Raw genomic sequence first — 14539 nt, forward strand, 5'->3', positions numbered from 1 at the left:
AATCTGTTAAAATTTGCTGATCTGGAAACCTGGCAGTGGTGGTGCATGGTTCTATGAATTTGAGGCCAGCCTGGTAAACAGAGGGAGTTCTAGGACAGTCAGCCAGGGCTACACAGAGAAACCCTGTCTCAGGAAAATAAAAGTTGAATGAGAAAATAAAGTCAAGACTGCTCTAAGGCATATGAGGAGTTTATTGGGGGTATGAGAGAGAGAGAGAGAGAGAGAGAGAGAGAGAGAGAGAGAGAGAGAGAGAGAGAGAGAGACATCTGGAAGGGTCCAGACTGAACTGGGCCTTGAGAGGAGAGAGAAGCGAGAACGAGAGAGGAAGAGAAAGAGGGAGAGAGGGCAGGAGAGGGACTGGGAGTCAAGAGAGCCAAGCGCATAAAGAGAACGCGTGGTCAAAATGGTTGAGTTATATAGGGAAGAGGGGGTGGAGGAAGGGAAGGGAAGCTCCGATGCTGGAGAGTTGTAGGGCTGGAGAGTTGTAGGGCAGGGGTGCGGGTGAGAAGAGCAGAGAGGAGCCAGGACTCAGCAATAGGTAAAGGGGATGCTGAGAGACCCTGGGAGAGCCTGGCGGCCAGCATCAGCTTGGATATATTAAATAGGCAGGCACCTAGGTCGGGTGTCTCGGGTTTCTAGAGCTCTAGCAAATGTGCCAATCTGTTGCCGAATTTTCTACTATATGTGCGTTATTATCCAGAGCTAAAAAAACAATAAAAATATTTTTAAAGTTACTAATATTAGGCAAAGCAAGCAGTTCAAATGTCCTTTCTTAGCCCTCTGTTGATTTTTTTTTTCTTTTATTCTACTGTGGTTTGCCTTGTTTCCTCATTATCCGGCAGCTTAAGCTGTTTATTTCTAGTCCTCAGCCTGGCTGGGGGATCAGGGCAAGCGAGGAAGCGGATCCAACATGGGGCGGGCGGCGCTTTCCCGGTGTCCCTTTGTCTCAAAGCCCAGCGTTCCCCGTCTTTTGTTCTCCGCACCCACCAGGATTTGAGATTTAAAGAAAAACAAGAGCCGAGTCTCCTCGCGCCCTCTGGTGTACCAACGAAGTATAACCAGAAAAAAAAATCCACAAAGATCGCGGCCATTTCATGTAACAAGAGATGCCCAGAGAGAGGAGAATGTCTGGAATCTGGGAGGAATCACTCACCACCAGAATTGGGCACGGATTTGAAAAACAAAACAGAACAAAACAAAAACCAACAGTGCCCGTGATGCAGGTATTTAGGAGAATTGTAGGAGCTGGGATCTAGCTCTGGTGGCTTTTGCCTTAGCATGGCAAAAGCTCTGGGTTTGACTCCTACCAATGTCACAAACCAAAACCTAAAAGTAAACAATTCAGTTCCGAAAGTACTTGGCAAGAATTTCTAGGTTCTAGGACCAAGAAATTCTAGCTTTTTTTATGGTTGGGGGTCACCACATCATGAAATTTGTTAAAGGACTGTCACATTAGGAAGGTTGAGAACCATGACACTAGAACTCAGTGTTGTTTTTAGGAACCAAAATCTATAGTATAAGCTGTTTTTCTTTTGAGCCAATATTATTTTGTCTTTTTTTTTTCAGAGCTGAGGACTGAACCCAGGGCCTTGTACTTGCTAGGCAAGCGCTCTACCACTGAGCTAAATCTATCACTTTATGGCAGGGAATATAGCCAAAAGAGAATTATATATTGCATTACTGTCTCAGTCCAAGGCGCCAAAGCCCTTTGCCCACATCCTTCCTCTTTTTCAAGCCCCTCCAAGATTTGGGCCTTATTAGTAACCTTATTTTAACTTCCCTTATATTTTCAAATTGTTGGATTTATTTTTTCCTTTTAATGAAAGTAGATATTTTTCTCATATAATATATCCTGATTTCCCCAAAACACTAATGGCAATCTGTGTTGGAGAGGATGTGGAGAAAGGGAACACTCCTCCATTGCTGGTGGGAGTGCAAACTCGTACAGCCACTTTGGAAATCAGTATGGCAGTTTCTCAGAAAAATGGGAATCAGTCTACCTCAAGATCCAGCAATTCTAATCTTGGGCATATATCCAAAAGATGCACATTAATACAACAAGGACATCTATTCAATTATGTTTATAGCAGCATTATTTGTAATAGCCAGAACCTGGAAGCAACCTAGATGCCCCTCAACTGAAGAATGGATGGAGAAAATGTGTACATTTACACAATTGAGTATTACTCAGTGGAAAAAAATAAACTAAAAAAACAGTGAGATCTTGAAATTTGAAGGCAAATGGATGGAACTGGAAGAAACCATCCTGAGTGAGGTAACCCAGTCACAGAAAGACAAACATGGTATGTACTCACTCATATATGGATTAGACATAGAGCAATGGACTACCAGCCTACAATCTACACCACCTGAGAAACTAGGAAACAAGGAGGACCCTAAGGGAGAAATACATGGTCCTACCCCCACCCCAAGAAGGGGAATGGGACAAGAACTCCTGAGCAAATTAGGAGCTTGGGGGAGAGGGGAAGGAGGTAGGAAAAAGAGAAGGGGCGAAGAGGAGTGGGGAGGAGAACAAGAGGGATCAGAAAGACTTGAGTTGGGAGGAATAGAGGAGAGCAAGAAAAGAGATATCTTAATAGAGGGAGCCAGTATAGGTTTAAAGAGAAATCTGGCACTAGGGAAATATTAAGATGACCCCAATTAAGAATCTAGGCAGTAATGGAGAGGCCGCCTTTGGTGCCCTTCCCCTATAATGACATTGGTGACTATCTTAATTACCATCCTAGAGCTTTCATCCAGTAGCTGATGGAAGCAGAAGCAGACACCCACAGCTAAGCACTGAGCCATACTCCTGGAATCCAGCTCTAGAGAGGGAGTCGGGATGAGCAAAGCAGTCAAGACTATGCTGGAGAAACCCACAGAAATGCTGTCTTGACCTAGTGAGACCACACGGACCCCAGTTGTAAAGCTGGGGAACCAGCGTTGGAACAAACCAAGCCCTCTGAATTTGGGTGCCAATTAGGAGGCCTGGGACGTCTATGGAACCTCTATTTGTTTTTTTGTTTTTTTGGGGGGGGGTCGAGACAGTGTTTCTCTGTGTAGCTTTGGAGCCTATCCTGGCACTCACTCTGTAGACCAGGCTGGCCTCGAACTCGCAGAGATCCGCCTGCCTCTGCCTCCTGAGTGGTGTGCGACACCAATATCCGACCTCTAACAGTGGAACCAGTATTCATCCCTAGTGCACATTCTCTATGGTGGGATACTCTCTCAGCCCAGAAACACGGAGGAGGGCCTAGGCCCTCCCCCCAAATGATGTGACAGACTTGATGATTCCCCATGGAAGGCCTCACTATCCTTGGGCAGTGGGTTGTGGGGGTTAGTGGAGGGCATGGGAAGATGGGAGGGAGAGGGAACAGGGGAGACTGGTATGTAAAATAAGATTGTTTCTAAATAAAAAAATTACATAAAAAATATATCCTGATTTCTTCCCCACCTTTCTTCCCATCCAGAGCCACCCTTTTTCTGTCTCTCAGTAGAAAACAAAAAGGCTTCTAAGGGATAAAATAAAATAAAATAAAACAAAACAAATGCATCAGAATAGGACAAAACAAGCAAAGAGAAGGAAAAGAACCCAAGAAAAGGCACAAGAGGCAGATACAGCCGCAGAGACCCACTCATACGCACACTCGAGAATCCCATAAAAACAACAAGCAGGAAGCCACTATATATACATATATATCTTCCAAAGACCTGCTTCTCTGGCTAGAGTGAAACTTCCCCATTTGTAAAGAAGTTGAACATAATTTCATATTTATCTGTAGCAATCCTTTTCTCTACAGATAGTTCAGGGATGGGTTTTCTTCCAGGGCTCCCTGGTGGAGTGGTTTTAGAACGGAAGGGCATTGTTTAGAACAACGATGGAGTCGGGCGTTGGTGGCGCACGCCTTTAATCCCAGCGCTCGGGAGGCAGAGGCAGGTGGATCTCTGTGAGTTCGAGGCCAGCCTGGTCTCCAGAACCAGTGCCAGGATAGGCTCCAGAGCTACACAGAGAAACCCTGTCTTGAAAAACCAAACAAACAAACAAAACAAAAACAAACAAACAAAAAAACCTGTCTGTTTAAGAGGCTGGAGAGATGGCTCAGAGGTTAAGAGCAACCGGCTGCTCTTCCAGAGGTCCTGAGTTCAATTCCCAGCAACCACATGGTGGCTCACAACCATCTGTTATGAGATTTGGTGCCTTCTTCTGGTGTGCAGATATACATGGAAGCAGAATGTTGTATACATAATAAATAAATAAAATCTTAAAAAAAAAAGAACAACGATGGAGATGACAGTGCCGACATGATTTTTTTTTTTTTTTTTTTTTTAGGATTATGAAGAGAACTCATATTTCCAAGTCTGTTTATACTAATCCGAGTTTGTGCTGTGTTGCCAGTTCATACTACAGTAGCATTCAATTCCCTCTCAAAAGCCTCAGTTCAGATAGAAAATTATATTGTCAGTTATTATTTGAAGTACACACCAAAATACTACTGTTACCCTTTGCTTTAATACCTCGGCCAGTAAGTGGTGGGTGGTCATGAAGCTTGGCTTTGGTGTCTCTTCAGAGCACAGAACAGTGCTTAGAGGCAAATACTTAATAAGAATAAATAATCAATACATGGATTCATTGCTGGGTGCTTGGCTCATGGCCACCTGAGCAACTGGGTTCTGTTAGCAACAAATATGAAGGAATGGTTTTGAGGTATACAACTCATGGTGCCTGCCAAAACACACATTTGAGACTTAGATAGATGTTGTCAAGTTCTTCCCCACAGGGGGTGAGGCAGTTTACACTCCCACCAGCAATATGTCTGAGCAGCTGTCTCCCTAACCTTCATCCACATGGTGTTATCAAAATTTTGGTCTGTGCCAATCTGGAAGTTTAATTTGCATTTCCCTTATTATAGAGACGTTTGAGCATATTTTTATATTTTAAAGCAATATGTAATTTATTTCCTGAGAACTGTTTGTTTATTTTTGGCCCTTTTTTTTTTTTTTTGAGTCAAATATTGGCCTTTTTCTTATCAATCTGTGGGAATGCAATGTGTTGTTACCAGATTTTCATTTGCTTTGGATTGGTGTATGATGGTGTTACTAAGCAGAATTTTAAACATAAGTTCATATTTAGCCTTTTTTCTTTTTATAGCTTCTATGTCTTGTATTGAGCTTAGACATGCCTTTCCCATTCCCATTCACCAGAATAACTCCCGTACATTGTCCTCTTTCACTTTCAAGTTTTGACTTTTCCTTGAAAATCTTGATCTGTATGGATTTTGTATTCATTTGCTTATTCATTTATGGTGCTGGGGATTAAACCTAAGGCCTTTTGTGTGTTAGGCAAATACTCCACTCTTGGGCTACATCTCTAGCTCTCCATCGTGAATTAATTTTGGTGTGATGATCTAATGTTGTTTACCAAATATTTTATCTTTTCTCCACTGAGTAAAACTCTTAACATGTTCTTGATTTTCAAAGACTACTTATTATGGAACTGTTAACATGCTAAAAGGTTCTAAAGAATGGAATTAAAGTTGGGCGGTGGTGGCACACACCTTTAATCCCAACACTCAAGAGGCAGAGGCAGTGGAATCTCAGATCTTGGTGAGTGAGAGGCCAGTCTGGTCTACAGAGAAAGTTCCAGGACAGCCCGGACTACATGGAGAAATCCTGTCCCCCAAACCAAAACAAACAAACCAAAGAAGAATGTAATTGAAAGACAAAGAAGCCAGGAGAAACATTTAATTTGTAATTTGGTGTCTTATGCATCCTTAGTTTTAAATTGTATTTTTATTGGTTTGTGTATGCTGGTATGTGGAGATGTGTGCAGTGCCCTGGAGCTGGAGTTACAGGTGGTTGTGAGCTGCCTGACGTGGGTGCTGGGAACCAAACTTGTGTGCTTTGGAAGGGGAACAAATGTTGTTCCCCACCACCAAACCATCTCTGTAGCACCTACATCCTCATTTTATAATAACACAAACTTTTGCTAATAATTGGTTAAGTGTAAGACATATGAGTAATTGTATAGAAAGCATGCAGAATTTAAAGACTGGTGTTAAAATGAAAACTTGTATGCTGTTGCTCAGGTGACCAGGATTTTAGTGTCAATAACTTGAAAGCTCTTCATGTGCTTTACCAAAATCATATTTTTCGTCCTTAAGATGTAACCAGTACCCAATTTCTTTGATAATTATTCCTTGAATTTGTCATATATCTTACAAACTATGTAATTCTTTAAATATTATATTGTATATTTTTTATGATTGAGTAGTAAGCCTAACCATTGCATCAGACTCTTTTTTTTTAAAGATTTACTTATATATATGATTTCAGTGGTCTTCCTGCATGCCAGAAGAAGGCACCAGATCTCATTAGATGGTTGTGAGCCACCATGTGGTTTCTGGGAATTGAACTCAAGGACCTCTGGAAGAGCAGCCAGTGCTCTTAACCACTGAGCCATCTCTCCAGCCCTGCATCAGACTCTTAAAATATAAGTTTAACATATCTCTGCACTGAATAAAACTTCAGCAAATCTGTGAGAAGACAGAAGTCCTTGGGAAACATACATACATATATACATATGTATGTATGTATCCTGCATTGACATCTGGCAGGTCTGAAGTCTGAGTCAGGTAATAGACATTTATAAAAATGTAATCAAATATAATCAAAGAGTGGGTGTCTTTTTTCTGTTCCTTTCAAATTTGGTATGATGCCTGTGTGTATCTGTAGTGTATGTGCTTATATGGATGTATGTGTCTATATGTGCATATGCTTGCATGAATGTGTCTATATGTGTTTGCATGAATATATGTGTCAGGGGAGGGGATATAGAGGCTAGAGGTCAATGTTGAATGTCTTCCTCAATTGTTCTCCACTTTTTTTTGAGTCAGGGTCTCTACCTGACCCTGGCACTCACTGCTTGGGCTAGACTAGCTGGCCAGGGAGCCACAGGGAACCTTGGCTTGGTTTTCATACTGTACTTTTGAAAGATTTGTACAAGTTTATATTCTAGCCTTTATTTTGATTTTTAAATTCTGTTTTCATGTTTTAAAATTTCATGTGCTTATTCTCACATTTAGATCCTACTTTAAAAATAGTATTTGGTTCTTGTTTTATGGAAACAAAATACTATCTTATCTTTTCTTGGTGAAAACATTAGAGAGTGTGATCTGAAGCTGCTTCTTTCCTCTTCAGTTTCTGTCCTGGAACTCACTATGTAGACCAAGCTGGCCTTGAACTCATAGATATTCTGCTTCTGCCTTCCAAGTGCTAGGATGATTGGTCAGCCACATCCCCAACACTAAATCAATTAAAGCAAAAGAGAGGTAGCACCACTAGAGGCTAAAGGATGGGGTTGTGGGGAAGGACCCATTACCCACAGTGCATTTCTGCTTTATGAATCCACAGATGTGGACTAGGTGAGCAAGAAATAATGTGGAAATGGCTGTCAATGAGGCAACTAATAATGCCTGCTTAGCTCTTCTCATAAGCACCCCACACAGAGCATTGCAAGCTGTTGACAATTTGACAACCAGTAGGCAAAATTCAGACAGAAAATGTTTTGAACTTCATGATCATGGAATGCTATTTAAAGATTTGTTTGTATTTTTAAATGATGTGCATATGTGTGGGTCTGTGCAAATGTGAGCATAGGTACCCATGGAGGACCGAGAAGGGAGACAGATTCCCTGGAGCTGGAGTTACAGGTGGTTGTAAACTACCTAGTGTGGATGCTGGGAACTGAACTGTGGTTCCCTGTAAGAGCAGTGTCTTCTATTAACCACTGAGACTTCTCTCTAGATACATAGAATGTCATTTAAAGGACAGTTTTCAATCTGTCTGAACAAGGATTATAGAATGAGGGTATTTCATAAGAATGAAACAACTTTCATGACAATGAAGCAACTGGACAGCTTTAGCAATAGTTTTAGGACTTGGCTTGAGGAATAAAGTTGAGACAATAGAATAAGAATTTGAGATGGGTGGTGGTGGTGCATGCCTTTAGTCCCAGCACTTGGGAGGTAGAGGCAGGTGGATCTCTGTGAGTTCGAGGCCAGCCTGGTCTACAGAGTGAGTCCTAGGACAGGCAAGGCTGTTACACAGATAAACTCTGTCTCGAAAAACCAAAACCAAAGGAAAAAAAAGAAAAGAAAAGAAAAAGAATTTAATCAAACTCAGGGTCAGAGCATTGGCTGCTCTTCCATAGGTCCTGAGTTCAATTCCCAGCAACCACATGGTGGCTCACAACCATCTATAGTGGGATCTGGAGCCCTCTTCTATCATGCAGGCCATTGTACATAATATACATAATGAATAAACAAACAAATAAAATCTGTATACATAATAAATATCTTAAAAAGAATTTGATTAAATTCACATTTATGACAAGACATGTCACATCAATATTAATATTAAAACGGGCAAAGAAAATACAAAAGAGCATATGTATTTGAAGTTTTTCTGCTTGTGAAAGGCCTGGTTTTCGCTGGCCGAAAAGTAGACTTCCTTACACAACTGCAGACAGGTTTTCTGCTGCTTTGGTTGAATTCTTAGAAGATGCAGGGAAAGTCATGCTCATTTAAAACAAAGCATCAATAATAAAATAGCAAAATTGACTGGCTTGTGAAAAAGAAGGAACAGGCATTTGTAGTCTGTTTGGAAAGTTGCTTTCTTTGGGTCTGTGTCACTCAGGTTCTCAGTGCCACATAACAACAAAACTGTCAGCTGGCTTACACAGAAGCAATATCTATTAAGGTCTGATGGGTATCATGAGAAAATTCTGGGAGGATCTGAGTAGGTTTAATGGTTTGATAACCAGAAACAAGTGACTTCAAGACTACAGCGGAAGACTCTACAACATCAGTTGTTGAGGACTGTAGATGGAGATTTTTCTTGGTCTAGCCTGGGTTCCATTTCTCTGACTGTTTTTCTCTCCACCCAGTGGGTCCCCCCAGCTGTTTAAAGAAATGACCACTCTGAGATTTAATATCAGTTACAATTGCTTAGTCAATGGCTCAGGCTTTTTACTGGCTATCTGTCTCTTAATTATTAACCCATTTCTAGTAATCTGTGTACCTCCACGTAGCCTTGTCTTACTAGAGAATGCCCAGGTCTCTTGACTCCCTGACTGCTACATGGCGTCTGTCCTTTGTTTTTCTTTCCCTCTTTCTTTGTTTGAAATTCCTGCTTAGCTAAATTCTGCCTGTCCATTTACCAAAACAGTTTTGTTCATCAGTCAATAAGAAAACATATATTCACAGAAGTACATCCCCCATCAGAGGACCTGTCTAGAGAGTCATTGATGACCACTTGACATTAAGAACCCTGCTACAACAATATCAACCTCCCCCCAACAGACCAGAAAGTCCTGTGTCTTGTATATTTATTTGTTTATGATCCTTGTGGATCAGATTTTCACATGGATGAGGCTGATTAGTAGAGTCTTTATCACATGACTCATTTGTAAGAAAATCTGAGAAAGCTACTGATTCCCACCCAGAAGATGGAATGAAGAGGGACCAAGTTAGGCATACTTTAGTTCAAACCCCTTGCTTAGCTACTAGACCCATTTCTTCTTACCTCAGGGGAGCCACTAAGGTTAAATGAGGCAATACAGAAGACATTTAGCTTGGTGCCCGATGAATGTTTTGGAATCACAGGCTCATAGTACTCCTTGTCTTATTGTTGATGTAGGTAGGCCATTCAAAGCTGATCATAAAGGCAACACTCAGTTATTTACAGAACATCGGATTTATTTTGTCCCAAGTAGGAATTACAATTCAAAGATTAAATTTAGAGCCTCCTTTTCTGATTAAAAGGAAACCAAGAGGGGTTATTACTCAAATTCTGATAAATTGTGAGCACTCATCTTCTTACATCTCAGTGTACCATATGTCTACCACCACAGTCACAAATGCCAGTAACATCAACATGTGCCCTTGTGAAAATCAAAGTAGAAAATAAACAAAACACAGGTCAAAGAACAGTGGCAATTTTGTTGCTTCTGTCAGCCAAATGCTGGGATTACAAGCATAGGTCACTGTACCTGGCTCCTTTGAATAGATTTCTCAAGGCTAATTAAGTCACTAAAGGAAGAGTAAATGCTGGTTTGGTTTAGAGAGATCCTGGTTTAGGCTAGCTTAGAGGTTTTAACTTGCTTATGGGTCATTCTTAGGCCAGAAACAACCCTAGGTGTGTAATCTGGAATGTTAATATGCTCTGTTAGAAATTTGGATCCAAGTCCATATTACAGAGATGGGGAGGGAAGGAAGGGAAACCATTGTTATGGCTCTCTTCTCAGTTGCTTCAGCCCAGAACTTATTCTTGCTGCCAGGATGGTAGCGCTTCCTGGTTTAGTCTACTTAGGGAAAACTTGTCATTCCTGGATGACTGAGCAAAGGGAAGAATTCCCCAGATATGCCAATCTTCTTGGAAATGGATCAACTATCAGATCCTGAAGGGACCATGGGCATGTGTTTACTTGTCGTTCTGATTTTGTTTTTCCTTTAAGTCAATCAATCAACTGGAAAGTAAATCAAAGGAAAGTTTACATAAAGAGAGGGACAGAAGAAGTTTCTAGATGGCTGACATCAGTACAACTACCAGGATCTAAGCTATGAATCTCTAGAAGTGAATGTTTAGATAGGGTAAGAAGTTTATGTGCAGCCAGGCGTTGGTGGCACATGCCTTTAATCCCAGCACTCAGGAGGCAGAGGCAGATGGATCTCTGTGAGTTCGAGGCCAGACTGGTCTCCAGAGTGAGTGCCAGGATAGGCTCCAAAGCTACACAGAGAAAAACCCTGTCTCAAAAAAAAAAAAAAAAAAAAAAAAAAAAAAAAAAAAAAAAGAAGTTCATGTGCTTTTCTTTTTTTCTTTGGTCTTTAGAGACAGGGTTTCTCTGTGTAATAGTCCTGGCTGTTCTGGAACTAGCTCTGTAGACCAGAATGGCCTCCAACTCAGAGATCTACCTGCCTTTGCCTCCCCAGTGCTGGGACTAAAGGTGTGAACTACCGCTTGCCCGACTTCACATACTTTTCTTAAAACAAACCTGTTCATTCCAGATATTCTCACTCTGAAGACTTAAGACCAACCAGGCTAAGCAAAATTTGAATAACCAGGCCTAGTGGCATAGGAGGCTGAAGCAGAAGAAATGGGTGTTTGAGGTCAATCTTATCCGGGCTATGTGAGGCCCTGCCTCAACAGGAAAAAAATAAGTAGCATTTTAATTCTAAAAGGCTTAGGGTAGTCAATTTTTCTTAAATTTCAGTACCTAGATGGATAAAAATGTTGTTATTACCTCTTAATTTAATTGTAAAATTACATTAAAATAATGTATTTGTAGCCTTAAGGTTTTTCCTGCTTCAAATTTCTACAGTGGAAATGTAATCTTGAAGTTTTCAGTGTCTCAATATTAAAATATTTAGAGCAGATTTTTCTCAATTCACATAGACTTCCACAGGTTTGATACAACAACGTGAATTGGAGTAAGACTGAAAGAATTCAATTATTATTATTATTGAGACTGAGTCTTGCTGTGAATCCTGGAAAGCCTGGAACTTTTCATGTAGCCCAGGCTGACCTTGGGCTTGTGATGTAATTTCTTGTTTTTGTCTCCTGAGTCCTGAGACCACAGGCTTGCACCCCTGTAACCATGTCTGAATTATTATTTTTTTTAAATATTCACACACTTCTTGAGTGTGCAACATTATTGGAAAATAGACTTGAATGAAACAATTGTGGAGTACCTGCATTTGCATGAAGTTTCCTCTATGGTGAGGATATTTAATGTCCCCCGGAGGCCTATGCACAAGAGAAGTAGGGTCCCCAGGTTAGCAGTGTCAGGAAGTGTGGGGACCGTTATAAGATGAGGCTTCCTGGAAAGAATTTAGGCCACCAGAGGAACAACTGAGACCACTGGGACCCCAGCTACTTTTTCTCTTTTTTGCTTTGACAGTCACAAGTGGCCAGGTTTGCTCTACTGTGAGCTCTTTCCATGTCTCCACAGGCCAAAGTGACAGAGCCAGTGACCACAGACTAAAACCTCTGAGATCCTGGTCCACAATAGCCCTTCCCTCCTTTTAAATTGATTTTCTTAGGTATTTAGCCACAGTAACGGAAATATGGCTGCTACAGTCCCCAATGGGCAGCTGGCATTGAGATTTCTTTTGTTTTTTGTTTATTAACTTATCATTATCATTATTATCATTTTGTGTTTCTGAGAGAAGGTCTCATGTAGTTCAGGCTACATAAGTTGCTATGTAGCCAAGGATGACCCTCATTTCTTGATCTTCCAACTGCTGGGATTACAGTTGTATATCGCAGTACCTGGTTTATCTTGTTTTTTTTTTACATTTATTTACTTATTTTATTTATTTATTATGTATATAACATTCTGCTTTCATGTATATCTGCACACCAGAAGAGGGCACCAGGTCTCATAATGGATGGTTGTGAGCCACCATGTGGTTGCTGGGAATTGAACTCAGGACCTCTGGAAGAGCAGTCAGTGCTCTTAACCTCTGAGCCATCTCTCCAGCCCCCCCTGGTTTATCTTTAATAAATATTATTTATTTTATGTGTATAGGCATTTTTGTCTGTGAGTATATCTTGTGTACCATGCACATGTAGTGCCTGTACAGACAAAGAAGATGGTGTCGGATTCTTTGGAAGTGGAGTTGGAGATGGTTACGAGCTGCCATGTGGGGGCTGGGAATCAAACCTAGATACTATGGAAGAATTGCCAGCGCTTTTAACTGCTGAGCCATCTCTCCAGCCTCCTAATTTCAGTTTTTTTTTTTTTTTTGGCAAGTCAGCCTTTTATTTCTAATTTCAGTTTTTTAATAGACAAAATTATGTATGGTATCCAACATTTATATCATCTTATTGATTACAGGAGAGGCCTCCTCTTCTCCTGCAAAACAGAAACTGTCCTGTTTCCTTTCCCTTTTGCTGTAGCTCTGTGTGTGTGTGTGTGTGTGTGTGTGTGTGTGTGTGTGTGTGTGTGTGTTTTGTGGTGCATGTGAGTATAGCTGCTTTAACCTCATTTTAATCTTTTGGAAAATGTCTGTACAAAACATGATTCTATGAGTCCTTTAAGGTTTGAAAATGTAAAATAAGAAGGGAGGGGGAGCTGGGATTGGACTATAAAAATAAATTAATAAAAAAGACAACAACAAAAAAGAAAAATGTAAAGTACTTATTTGGCATATTTTCCCAGTTTCTTCAGAGACCCACCAATCCAATGATTGATTATAAACAACCATCATGTTTTCTCCCCCTTTTACCCACAGAGGGCATTCTCGTCTATTCTCACAGCTCCTTGTTGGTAGAAAGACATGATGCACAGTACTGATGCCAACATAGTGTTCAGACCTTTATTTTTAGAACTTGATTGTACTATTTTTTATATTTGTATGTATATTTGTGGTACATGAATGGGTGGTATATGCACACACGTGTGTGCAAGTGAGCTTGTACACACTGAAGCTAAGGAAGGAGCTTGGGTATTCTGCTCTGTCATTGTCATATGCAGCACACTTACCTATGTTTCCCCAGAATGTGCAGAGCCATACCAGCCTTTTGTGGTTGCTGGGATCTGAACTCAGGTCCCCATTTTTGCACAGTAAGCATTTACAGTAGAATAGCATCCCACTCTTACCCACTGAGCCATCTTTACAGCTTTACTTTTAATTAATTTTTTTTTCTGAGGCTGGTACTGGAACCCAGGGCCTCAGTGATACAATCAAGCGTCCTTGCACTCAGCTGCTATATCCTAACCCCTTGTGCTCAGGATTTAGAAGGTAAATGACTTTGTCATGTACAACCTTGAACCAGAGTTAAAAGAGGGCCATAAACCAAACACATGGTTTAAAAACTGAGACCCTTTACTAGAGGCAAGTCACAGACAGTACTTAGGTATCACTTTCCAGTTTGCCAGTGGGTTGTCTATGTTTCATCAACAGGTTATAAGGGAAGGAAACCCAAACACGACCAGTCAATCAGGAATATGACCTTGGTCCATTGTTACAGGAAGACCCTCGGCTCCACAGGAGATAACTCTGGACCAGCTATTTGTCCATCACTGGGTACCTTTCTCTGTTCAAAATGTAGAATCTGAAAAGAGGGGGAGAAGAAAGGGAATGGTACCTGTGTCTATGTCTCTTGGACTTCTTGCTATATTTGAACTAGAGTTCAAGCCTTCTTTCACAAACTGCTACAATAAGTAGATGACTTTTATCTTTATTTTTTAGCAATCATTTCTTGCAGGTCTGATGGGAAGCCCAACCATGAGAAAATACTTCAAGACACTGGGCATTTGGTCTGTTTTTGAGCCTTTCTCCATAGGTGCTCTGTTTCTGTGGTTAGAATAGAGATAATAAAGTAGTCACAGAGAGTGAATGAGAAGACACAGGGATGTCAACTGTGATAGACAGGGGCCATTTCTTCTTTTTTTCTGGCCATGTGCATGGACCATTTTTTTTTTTTTCACAGTCTGCTTGGTAGTTAGATAGGGTCATATGATACATTCTGCCAAATA

Source organism: Cricetulus griseus (assembly GCF_003668045.3).
Source record: "Cricetulus griseus strain 17A/GY chromosome 1 unlocalized genomic scaffold, alternate assembly CriGri-PICRH-1.0 chr1_0, whole genome shotgun sequence".
NCBI lineage: Eukaryota > Metazoa > Chordata > Mammalia > Rodentia > Cricetidae > Cricetulus > Cricetulus griseus.